The sequence below is a fragment of the Vombatus ursinus genome, unplaced genomic scaffold (assembly GCF_900497805.2).
Source record: "Vombatus ursinus unplaced genomic scaffold, bare-nosed wombat genome assembly UNPS02015398.1, whole genome shotgun sequence".
Lineage (NCBI taxonomy): Eukaryota > Metazoa > Chordata > Mammalia > Diprotodontia > Vombatidae > Vombatus > Vombatus ursinus.
The window spans coordinates 4,190,315-4,203,795 of NW_020955176.1; positions in this window are offsets into that span (position 1 = coordinate 4,190,315).

Here is a 13,481-nt window from a genome sequence, read left to right on the forward strand (position 1 = left end):
GGATAATCTACCTATTGGATAACCACCTCCTGAGTAACTGAGAATTGGGCCTGCCTATCCAAAGTGGTAATTGGTCAGGACAGCAGGTGTGCTGGTTGGTAGGAGTGCTACATTTGACTGCTTAGGAAGAGAAAATGGTAGCAAACACATTAGAGTGATTCGACACAAACTAAGCCTTCCAAGGCGCCTAGCAGGAGTTTTTAATCTCTGTTACATCAAAATGAGATCTGATAAGACTTGTGTAACTCATAAAGGGACTTCAGGCCAAGTGGCTCCTATATTTAAATTTGAAATAAAAATACTGATGCAGATGCTTCTGTGCAGAGTAAACTTCCCTCTTTCCGTTTTCTCCCACCCTTAGCAGCTGTTATGAACATAAACCAAGTATTTTTGTAACTGTGTTTCATAAAAAGAAGTCATTGGAAAGTGGGTATGGGGAGGGGGATGGAGGAGGTTACGAAGAGAACGAGCCCTCTGATGGATTCCAGACCCCACGATAAGCAGGAGGTGGCTCTCTGCAACCTGCCAGAGAACATGTTCAGCCAGACTGCCCTAGGATGGTCTGACTCTTTGCCATTCTTTGCAGATGCAGGGCAAACTTGAATGGGGAGAGAGGGAGCAGAATTGGAAAGGTCTCTGGACCTCTGAATTCCAGGGTGCTGAAACCGCTGATGCACCCCTAAGAGAAGAGAAGAAGACTCAGAAGGTGTCCAGCAGGCAATTGTCAATGACCCCGGCTCAGTCCTTCGGTGTTCTTTGTGCCTAATACCCCAGCACCTTTGAGCACAGCCCAACTCACTTCTCTACCAAAATATATGACACTGAGGGATGCAAAAGGTCATCTGGGAAGTGCCAGATGACTCCAGAGGCACACTGCTCAGCCTTAAGAAGTGTCACTTGACTGCCGTGTGCTCCCACTTGTCAAAAACAATCAACTGTACAGACCGGCCAAAGTATAAGGCACAGATTAGGAATAATTGCCCAGAGATTCAGAAGCTCCCCGTGGTAATTGCTTTTATATATGCCTTAAAGCAGGAGAGAAATAGATTTTCCTGTTAGGGATGACAGAAGCTGTTGCTATCTTTCTGCTCCCATAGCTCAATTGTCCTCCCTTAAGGGATGGCAGCATTTCCAGGGAGCTGGAAGTCTGCTGAGAGGGCCGTGAGGTGAGCAATAAAATGTAATGAGAGCCTGAATGCACCATGCAGCTTTATGGAGCAATATTCCAGGCAATTAGATGGGTCAAATTGATGAAAATGACTCATGAAATTTGTGCTGCAGAATAAGGCTTTGGAAAATAATCTGACTGTTCAATCAAGACACCAAGCATTTAGAAGAAAAGACAGACTCTTACCACTGGGAACTTTATTTATAATATTGTTTCCATGCACAAGGGAAGAGTTGATGGACAATTTAGTCTATGCTATATTTTGGAAGGGGAGTGGCATTTACTTTTAAATTTGTTTTTTTTTATATATTTTAGAAGGAGAATTCACTGATTTCAAGTTTTTATTACCTTGTCTCTTGAATATTTTGAAAAACTACAAAATTTTAGCTTGTATAGCTCTCTGTCCTTGGAGAAAATAGTTCGGCGCCACCGAATTTGGAGTGAAAAAGCACCTGGGTTTGAACCCACCTCAAACAATTACTAGCTATGTGCCCTTGGGCAAGTTGCTTAATTTGTTTACAGTAAACTCAATAAACTTTTTTAGCTCCAAATTTGCAATATATGTCTCCTCTGATGAAATTTACTGGAAACAAAATTCATAGAATTGGAAGTTGAGAGACCTATGTTCTGTGGAAGAGATGAAAGAGCTAAGAGACCGTCTGAAGGAACTGTTAGTCAATATCCTTATCATTCTGTAGTCTGTATATAGCACCCATAGTGGTGGCACAGAACGTTATTGGAAAGGTCCAAACGTATGTAGACTTGGAAAAAGAGAACTAAAGTGGACTGATATACCAGGTACTGAGTGCAAGAAGCCCTGAATTGTTTGTTAGGCAGCAACCACTGGATTTCAATCTTAGATTCACATGGTTTATACTGTCAGATATCAATGTCAAAGGAAAATAAAGGTAAAACACTGTGTCTGTTGAACAGGATTCTGCCAATTTGAGCATATATCCCCCAAGGATTCTCAAGGACACTGGCTATATTTCAGTGGTTCATGGAGAAAGAGTCTGGAGACAGATAGTACTTAGACATGTCAGTGTACCTGGATGATCTCCATCTCTTTTGAAAGACTTTGGAAGAGTCTTGACTTGGGAAGTAACTCGGTGACCTAGGGCAGGTCACTGAATTTCTTTTAATGTCTGTTTTGCTAATCTATCAGATGAGAATGATAGATGTTGCTCAATTGACCTAGGTTATTTGAGGAATCATATAAGACACTAGATATTTGAATTCAGTTTGAAAAGTCAGGACCATGTAAATATGAAGTCTTGTATTATTATTTAAAATCTGAGACAAAACCTAGCTGCCTTAATTACCTCAATTCAATAAACAGAATGCCTCAATGTCATAGTGTTAGCAAAGCAAAATCAGCAGGCCATTGAACTGTGGGGTTGGAAAGACAACAGTAACCCTCAGAAATATTCCAATCTCTTTCTCATACTGCAGCTATCTGAAGTCAACATATAAATACAGGAAGCAATAGGAAATTGTTGCTGATGTTTTAGACTAGCCCTCGTGAGTGAGGGTTCTACATGTAAAAAGCTATAAACTGGCAGAAGGAGAAAGGAGACAACTAGGTCATTGTAGCTGAACAGTCTAGGTTGTGGTTGAAATATTCCTTGCTGTCTATGGCTGTATTATTCTTGTACTGTGAGAATTCCTTGGGGTAGAATGGAAATGTTTTATGTGGGGGCAGAATGGATGTGTCTTACAGGCCAAGCTGCCAAGCTGCCCAGGGTCTGAGGTACAAAGAATGCCTGAGGGATTGACAGTGATATATTTATATCACATAAAATCAAAGGCTGGGTCTTTGACTTTACCTTTGAAATTGTTCCCTTTCCCTTGGGGTGTCTGTGTCAGAAGTTGGAAAACTGTTCCAGTTAGAGGTCAAAGGACGCTGATATGTGGTACAGTCAAGGGCTGCAAAAATCAGTGGCCACATCTTCACTCAACTGTCTGTGCCTTCCCTCAAAGAGACTTAGGTAGGCTCTGCATTGGTTAGCATAAGGCAAAGTTCTTGTCTTGGTAGCCACAGAGCTCCAAGTGCCCATGGATAGATTTCAGTGATTCTATGAACTTGGAAGGGGAAAAAATGCATATTTATTTCTACTAATCTCTAATTGAAAATTGGCATTCCCTTTGGTTATTTAAAAACATCATTCTGAGAAACATTTTGTAGGCTTTACCAGATTGCCAAAGAAGTCAATGACACAATAAAAGCTTAAGAGCCTCTGACATAGAGGAGAAGAATTCATTATTAGACCCATTAAATGTTATTTCTTTATTTGTTTATTCAAATGTGGGAAGAAACGATATATTATTGAAAAAGAGTCTTCTCATTAGCCAAAGGAAGATAAACATTCACCTCATGGGCCACAATCTAGCTTTTTTATTTTCACTGTCTGAAGACAAAGCTCTTCAACCCAGTTTCTCTAGAAAGTTCTGGGCTTTGATTGAATGAAAACACATTTATTACATGCTTATTGTGTACAATCTTGTCTTGTTCAGTCACTTCAGTTGTGTCTGACTCTTCATGACCCCATTTGGGTTTTCTTGGCAAAGATATTGGAGTGCTTTGCCATTTCCTACTCTAGCTCATTTTACAGATGAGGAAGCTGGGGCAAACAGGGTTAAGTGATTTGCTCAGGGTTACATAGTTAATAAATTTCTGAGACTGGATTTGAGCTCAAGTCTTCCTGACCGCAGACCCAGCACTCTATCCACTGTGCCACCTGCCTGCCCCGGCAACTGTGTATAAAGCATTGTGCTAAGGACTTGGAAATAATAAATAAAAAAGCAAGACAGTAGCTGCTCTCAAGGAGCTCACATTCTAGTACGGAGGGAAAAACACACAAAGGAGGTTTTAGCTGCAAGCCAGATGTAAAGGTCTCATGATTCTCAGGGTTTAGTGGCAAAGAGGACAGTAAGAATTCTTCTTTAATGTCACTTCAGCTGATAAAAATCCTATCTATTTCTGATGGTGAGCACTTTGATAGTGCCAAAGGCTTTGGTGGAGAGAACTTTGGCAGCTGGACTGGAAGTAAGGCTAGTGGTCTGGGAGGCATTGCTATCCCTTGGGTTCTTTGGTTCAAGGTCTTAGGCTATCTCCATTGGGGTTGGAAGTGGTAGTAACGATTTTATTTGCTTAACACATGCCTCCTCCTGTTTCTCTCTATAGTGAATGAAAAACTCCAAGAGATAGAGTTTCTAGGTAATTAATAATCAATTTATCAGTTAGGCTAGCCAGTAATCAACAAATTGATGGGCAATGGTTTCTCTCAGTAATCAAAGACCCTCTAATGAAGACCCTAAGAGCCTCAAATACCTTTCTGGAAGGGAATGGCCCGACAAGTGAAAATTAACCCTGATTGGTGGACATTTAATGAGGAGGTAGACTAGAAGTCTTCAGCCCTTCCTGCTAAGAGTCTGGCTTGATCACGAGACTCAGCAGCCTCCAACAATCTGGACAGGGGAACCCATCTCCATCCAAACCTCTCTGGTTGGTCTTCTCCTTCATGAACTGGGTCACCCTTAAATCTAATGGAAGGGTACAAGGACAAGGACTCCTTTCCCCAGGTTAAGGACTTACCCAGACTGGATTCTATTTATACTCTAAAGGTGTCCTACTTGTATAGGGTCCCACCCAAAGATGAAAGATCACATTCCTTGAGGGCTAGGAGCAATCTTATCAATCAACTGTGTCCTTCAGAGACTGACTTTAACAAAAGCTGGGCCTTAATGAGGCAATAAGAGAAAAGCCTGCATCCCAATTTAATAATTGGTTATTAATGTAATAGTATAATAATAATTACTCTCATCCCTTGCTGCTTTGGTTTCTTAATCACTGTGGATAGAGTAAGAAAGGAGCTGGGATGACCACATTACTATCCATCAGAGCAGTAGGGACCCCCACGTGTGGTCAGGAGTCCTGTGCTGTTCTAGAGGCAACCTACACATGGAAGCGTACTTCAATTGATGAGTTGCTTCTCTGGCCCAGAATTACTCAGAAGTTGCCAATTACTTGAAAACAACAACAATAATTATAACAACAGCTAGCATTTACATAGCACTTGAAGGTTTGCAAAAAGCTTTATGTAGATTATTTCATTAAATACCTATTTTACAAATGAGGACACTGTGCTCAGATGAGATTAAGTGACTTACCCAAGGTCACACAGCTAGTGAATGTTTAAGGCAGAATTCAAACTCAGTTCTTCCAGACTCTTAAGTCCATCTTGCTATCCCATCTCAATGGGTGCCAGACTGGACCACCCTACCCAGCACCCTTTCATCTGGCATTTACACTGCCATGACTACCTAAAATGCTGTTCTGAGGTTCCCCCTGCTCTTCACCCTATTTGTTGCCCTGTTTTAAGTTCCTTATGTCTCCGTTCTGTCTTTCTCTTATATGTCTGAGAGAGTCATATAAGGAAATGCTTCCCCCTAGAACCCTGCAGGCCTGGCCCATTCCTTAATTTCTTCTCTGACTTCTTCGACCTTAGCATCCACCTGGAATGTCATATTAAAAGTACTATTAAATACTTTGGTCTCACCAATCCATCCTGAATGCTAACATCCTCTAATTTCTGTCCCTTCCTCACCTCTTCTCAATCCTTTGTAATCTGCAACAACTCCATCAAAGCTACTCTGTCTGAGATGATCAGTGATCTCCTGATGGATAAACCCGATGGCTGTTTCTCAGCCCCTATTGATCCTTCTCAGTCATTGTCACTGTTGACCACCCCTTCCTCCTAGACACTTTCTCCTCCCTGAGCTTTTGTGACACTGACTTTTTCCACCCCTGACCTGACTTCATTCTCAGGCTCTACCATCCATGTCCCAGCCTCTTTGAAAGGGTATAGTCTAAGACTCTGTCCTGCGACCTCTTAATTTCTCTACCTTCTTTCTCAGTGATCTCATTGTCTCTCAAGGATTTATTTATTACCTCCATGCAGATGATTTCCAAGTCTATATATCTAGCCCTAATTTCTCTCCCGAGCTCCAGATCACCTACCATCAGCTGCATCAAACACAGTGTGACCAAAAAGGAACTCATTATCTCCACAAAATGTACCCCTTATCCCAACTTCCCTTTTGCTTTCAAGGGCACTACCATCCTTCCAGACACCCAGGTCTGCAACACTGAAGTCAACCTTGACTCTTCACTCTTCTTCATCCTTCATATCCAATCAGTGTCCAAGCCCCCTAAATTCTACCTTCATATCATCTCTCTTAGCCTTTCCATTCTTTCCACATTCGTAATCACCCTTCTAACTGAGGTCCTTTTCACCTCTTGACTGGACTATTGCAAGAGCCGCCGAATTATTTCTTGGGGTATTTATAAAGCACAGGGTTAACTGTCACTGTGTTGCTCGTGAAGCTCCAGCGACTCCCTTTCGCCAGTAGGATAAAATAATAATAGCTAATATTTATATAGTGCTTACTACGTATCTGGTACTGTTCTAAGCACTTTAAAATTATTATTTTGTTTGATCCTCACAACAACACTAAAAAGTGGATGCTATTATTATCCCCATTTTACAGATGAGAAAACCAAGGCAAATGGAGGTTGGATGACTTGCTTGGAGTCAGAGAGTAAGTATCTACCTGAGGTTGAATTTGAACTCAGGTTTTCCTGACTTCAGGCCCAATGCCCATGAGCCACCTGGCTGCTCCATCTATTTGGCAATTACACATCTTTGCATCTGGCTTCAACCTGTCTTTCCATCCTAAAACCTATCACTCTCCCTCATGCACTCTACATTCCAGTCAAATCAACATACTTGCTATTCTCTCTCCTGCTCCACTTCATAGAACCCATAGCTTTCTTTGAAGCCAGTTTAAACTGCACTGTACTCAGGTAGCCTTACCTGATCGTCCACGGTTGCTAGTGCCTTCCCAGTCAAGAATTATCTTGAGATTTCTGTGGACACATTTTGCATCTGTTTATATGTTTGCACGCCATTTGAGAACATAGACTTTCATTTTTATCTTATTTCAAGACTCAGCTCAAATCTCACCTTCTGCTCTTGTTGCTCTCACTGCCCCTCACCCACCTGCCAGTCACCTGCTATTGCCTTCCCTTTAAGATTCTCTCCAATTTATCCAGTACAAATCTTGGTTATACATAGATGTTTGCTTGTCGTCTCCCCCATTAGATTATGTGCTCCTAGAGAGCAGCGATTTTTTCTGGTTTTGTTTTCTTTGTTTGTCCAGCATTTAGTATAGTGCCTAGGACACAAAAAGTGCTTAATAAATGATTATTGACCAACTTTCTCTAGTGTGTAGTATGGTGCCTAGATCATAGTAGGCACTTACTAAATGCTTCTTGCATTGCAGTGGAGGAAGGTATCTGCTTCACATTACCATCAGTCCTCCAGGACAGGCAATGTCCTCCAGGAGTGTCTAGGATAGGCAGGCACCCCCCTAAAAACAACAAAAACAAAACAAACAAAAGCCACCCCTGCCTTTGGCATTTCGATAAAAGAATGAGCATCCCTTGAAGTCAGTCAATCAATATTAGGGCAACTAGGTGGCTCAGGGGATAGACCATGGAGCTTGGAGTAAGGACAGACCTCAGTTCAAATCCAACTTCAGCTACCTACTAACTGTGTGACCCCAGTCAAGTCACTCAACCTCTGTTTGTTTGTTTTCTCATTTGTAAAATGGGGGATGCTAATAGTGCCTACCTTCCAGGGTCGTTGTGAGGATCATATGAGATAATAATTATAATTACATAATAATATATAAATATATAATAATAATAATATAAAACATTTAGCACAATGCCTGGCACATAGTAAGTGCTATATAAATGTTTGCTATTATTATTATTATTATTAATAGGGCAGCTAGGTAGCGCAGTGGGTTGAGTACAGGGCCTGGAATCAGGAAGACTTCAAATCTGGCCTTAGACACTCACTAGCTGTATGACCCTAGGCAATTCACTTCATCCTGTTTGCCTCAGTTTCCTCATTTGTAAAATGAGCTGGAGAATAAAACGGCAAACCCTTGCAGGATCTTTGTCAAAAAAAGACTCCAAATAGGGTCACAAAGAGTCAGACGTGACTGGACAACAAATTATTATTATTAATGTTAGTTGAGCAGTCAAGAAGCAATTATGAAGCACTTACTATGTGCTGGGCATAGCGCTAAGCACTGGGGATCCAAAGAAAGGGAAATATATGGTCTTTGCCTGCAAGAAGCTCACATTCTAATGGGGAAGACAGCAGGCAAACAACTGTGTACAAACATGATGGAGTAGAAAGAGAGTAATAGCAGTGGGAGGGGACCCCTTGAACCTCCGAGTCTGTGGGTGGCAAAGACACTGTTACCCAGAGGCACGACTCTCCTATGCTCATTCAACCCATAACCATTACACTGTCCTCTGAGATGCAGAGGGAGTGACCATAGAGTAATGGGATTGTTTATACAAAACAATCATATCCTATGTTTTGCATGTTGATAGTTTCAGTCCTTCCAAACTGTCACCTTTAGACTCTCTGCAATGACTCCAGGGGTGGTGCTTCTATGGCTTAAAAAATGTGTGTCCCTCCTCCTCTTTGGTGCTTTTCTTCAGATCCTGAAGCACATTCTTTTGATCTTCCTCCATGGTGACAAAGCTTTGTCCTTTGAGTGTGGATATGATTTTTGGAAACGGCAAAGAGTCCTTTGAAACCAAGTCTTGTGAATAGGGTGGAGAATACCATTTTGGGTAAAAAAAAAAAAAGGAAGACGTGACTGTGAAATAAGACTAGTCATCTTGTGCAGCTTCCCAAAGACACGGATTCAGGGCAAAGGCAGCAACTCTGGAAAGTGTGGCCTGACCCAGATGAAGACTTTAAAGGAACACATCTATTCAGCTCTCTAAGTTACATGGTGTTCATTAGAAAGGCAGTCACTTCACCTCTTCGTCCTGCATAACTTATGGAGCAGTTTTCCGTTAGAGATGAAACTAGGCCAAGGTAACCAGTACTTTCTGTCAAGAACTAAAATTAAAAGGATACTGACGGTACTTCTATTCCTTCAGTTGGCAGAAATACCTGAACTTAACAATTAGCTAGCGAGAGTAATTAGTTCAATTAGGGAGCTATCAGTTTGTGCTTTTTCCTCCTCTCTCCTTCCCATGAATGTCTTGGGGTCATAAGTCTTTCCTTTCCTTTTCTTGTGCTATCTTCCTCTCTCTAAACTATTTACACCAGGTTTGTGTGGTGCTGTTTGCTCCAGGCTCCAGAATTTCTAGTTTTAGCTCTTCTGTGAGTGGTTTGTTCAAAAAGACACATAGAAGCTGTTGATCTCAAAGAAGGTTTAGAAGGAAGTAGGGAAATCTGAAACAAAATATATGTCCATCAACTGGGAAATAGCTAATCAAATTATAGCATATGAATCTGGTAGAATATTATTGCACAGTAAGAAATGGCAAATATGAAGAATATAGGAAATCTCTCTAGTTCTTTGGTTTTAAGAATGAAAGAAAAATCAAAACAAAATAAACATTTATTTAGTGCCTGCCATGTCTAAGGCATTGTGCTAGGCTCTGAGGACACAAAAAACAAAATAAAAAGCAGTTGCTGCCTTCAAATAGCTTACATTCTATTAGAAGAGGCTAGGTAAAGGTGGAGTATTGGCAATGTTTGTGTACCTACCTATGACTGTCTGTCTGTCTGTCTATCTATTGTCAGGTAGGTGTCACAGTGCATAGAGTGCTAGGCCTGGAGTCAGGAAGATTAATCTTTGAGGTCAAATCTGCCTTCAGATACTTACTAGCTATGTGACCCTGGGCAAGTCACTTAACCCTGTTTGCCTCATTTTCCTCATTTGTAAAATGAGCTAGAGTAGGAAATGGGAAACCACTCTAGTATCTCTGTCAAGAAAACCCCAAATGGAATCATGAAGAGTTGGACATGAATGAAATGATTGAACAACAACAAAACATATGTATAGGTTTATGTATTGCATATATGTATATTTCTACATGCTTTATCCACTCTGCTACCCAACTAGTAGGTAGCACAATGGTTAAAGTAATGGGCCTAGAGTCAAGAAAACCAGAGTTCAAATTCAGCCTCAGACATTTTTGAACTGAATGACCCTGGGCAAAGTACCTGACCTCTCAATGCCTCAGTTTCCTCAACTGTAAAATAAGGATAATAATAGCACCTACCTCACAGAGTTGTTGTGAGAGTCAAATGAGGTATCTGTAAAGCTCTTAGCACAGAGCCTGGTAGATGCTTAATATATGCTTTTCTCCTCCCTTTACCTCTCATTAAAGGATAAATTCTTTAAGCACTAAGACATTGTGACTTTTGAGTATGGAAATATTTGGGCTCAAATGGGCCTTCCTAGACTTTTATCAGAAGAATGAATGTTTGACTGTCAGATCCTATCACCAAGCATTATGAAAATGTCCCTGCTCTGCCACTCACTGCCAGAATGGTTCACTCATTCCCCACCTTTAATCCCACAATACTATATGTACACAAGAAGACTGCTCTCAGTATTTTCCTACCTACCACCTCAAACATAGTTTCTCTTGGACTTGGAAAGGTATAAATATTAACCTACCTGATAGCCAGAAGGAGAGGAGTAGGGGTAACCCAACCATTCTTTTCAAGATATTTGCTAGACCTAATTTTTTTTTCTGCATGTGCCTGGTGATTTGTGAATTTACACCATTAATTTAAAATACCTCTTCTTCCCTTCCAAAGGACTTACAAAGTGCTTTTTAAGAGAAACTGAGACTAAGATAGAAATTACTTCTTGATGTCTCTGCCCACCCCCCCCCACACACACCTACCCCACTCCTCCAACCTATAGTAGAAAGAATATATGGAAACTTTCTCAATGAATATAACAAAATCTTTCAATTATATATTGAAATCGACACACCCCTTGATGGGCTTTTGACAAGTGTGCTTACTGAAAACCATATACTCCCATGGGTGGGTGTGTAAACAAAGAGGTTGTTAAACATAATGGAATAGAGAAGATGCAAATTCATTGGTTTGGGACAGTGGAAGAAAAACAGTTTTAGTTATTCAAACAAAAAGGATGGTTTCACATCAGCTGATACTTTCTTGTTCTCTTAAAGGAAGTAGCCTCTAAATATCTACAAGAGATCCATCCTGGTGCTAGTGACCTGCTCTGCCTACTTGTCTTTGTTTTAATGGAACAGGTGATTATTAAGTAAAATACCATTGTGATCCACAATTGCTTTTTTCACTTGATTATTTGGCCAAGGAGTGTTAGAATATCATTCCCTGCTGTCTAATTGAGAGGGTTGGCTTGTTAAGTTTTAAGTCTGCCCATTTGAACTTGGGTCTAGGTATTCTTGTGTGTTCTAGAGATAATCCCTTAAAAGGTAACAGGTTTTTCTGTCTCTGTCCGTGGTCAGTAAGAGAAGACCAGGAATCTGACTTCAGCTGGACAAATAAGAAGAAGCCACCACTAATGGGGAGAAGTGAAGACCCTCACAATATCTCACATTTTGTTTGGTGCTTTATATTTTATACACTGAAACCTCCAGATGTCAACATCTGACCCCCTTTTACTAAAAGTGTTCCATATCTGACACAGAATAGAAATCACTAATGCTTCAAAAGGGATTTAGCTTGCCATTGACTTCATGATACAGATTTATCACTAGTAAAATCTTTGGGATTCTATGTGTCCAAAACTTCAGGCAAAGACAATTAAGAACACTAAACTTCCAAAGCTATGCTTCTCCACTTACAAAAACAGAAACAAACAAAAAAAACCAAAACAAACAAAAAACCAAACAAAACAAACAAACAAAAACAAGTCTTATCCTGCCTCACATCTCTCCTCAAAAAACAGCCTTACAACAGCTAGTAAAATAAACCAGTTGAAGAGACACCAGTGAAAAGTTTTGCTTCTCTCTACTTTCATCTGTTGCCTATAGGCAACTTTAGAGTAAGAAAGAGGCTGGTCCAATTCTTGGTGATACCGTTACAGCTATTGCTATAATTCAGCTACCTTAGTCCAACGTCTACCTAATTTCTCAATAGCTACGTAATCTGCCACACTACTTGTCCACTCCCATTTCTCATGACCTCTCAACTTAATTCATAAAGGACAGATTTCAGCAAACTCCTTAGAATCTCATATTTGGAGGGAAACTGAGAGACCATCTAGCTTAATTCACACCCAAAGAACACGCTCTGTAGCATTCTCAACAAATGGTTGACCAGATTTTTCTCTAGTGAAGGGGAAGTCAGAACATCCTGCAGCAGCACATTCCACTTTCCAACAGTGGAATTTTTAGGAAGCTTTTCCTTTCAACCTTAATTTTCAGGAAACTTTTCCTAACCAACTACCACCTATTATTCCTCATTCTGCCCTTTGGAAAAAAGAAGAACCAATCCAATCCCTCACCACACGACTACAGAGCTCTGAATACTTGAAAACATCTAGTGTGTATCCCTCTTGGTCTCCTCTAGAATCCCTTAAGTTAATCTTATTGCATATATTTGAAGCCTTTTCCCCTCTGTTCATTTGGAAAAATTTGAGCTTGTCTATGTCTTTCACAAAGGGCAGTACTTAAACAGAACACAAATACGTCATATGTGGTCTGACCCAAGAAGGAAATAGTGGGACTGAAATCTTCCTCCCCCCAGATTCTGTACTTCTCTCACCATATACCTTATATTTATATTTATATATATTTATTTATATATTTATTTTTAAATATTGATGTATATATATATATATGTATATATATCAGATGACTTTCAGTGTCGGCCCATAAATAGATAAGTTCAAGGTCCCTTGAAGGCAGGGACCAAGACTGTTGATTATTTTGTTCCACAGGCTCCCTAATATCTAGAGGTAGAGCAGCAATGATTGCTGGGGAGAAAAATGGTTGTCTTGATTGCTCAACTGGCTTTAGAATGCCAGTAAAAAGAAAGATGCTTTCCTAGTAGTAATAAATCTTCCCATGATTTTCTATAAAGCACCTACTTCTTGCTTAGGCTGTGAGTTTTGGGGGATCTTGCCAGAGGCCTTTCCAAGGAGATCACACCCTTCTAGAGAAGCCCATTCCTGAGTTCCCTTTTGTTTGTCCTTATTTTTCATTTTCAAGTTTGAGCTGTATGCTCTTGGCAGCAGAGCACTCCTTAGGATGACTAACACATTACAGGCTCATCAGTATTCTAGGATTACGGGTAATGTTACTGGCAGCCCACACTGGGGAAAAGGTAACCTCTGGAATTCTTAGTTACCAGTTTGTTGTGTCAACATTCTTGGCTGGAGCTGGCACGTATGTAAATCTGATGGCCTCCTCCTCCTC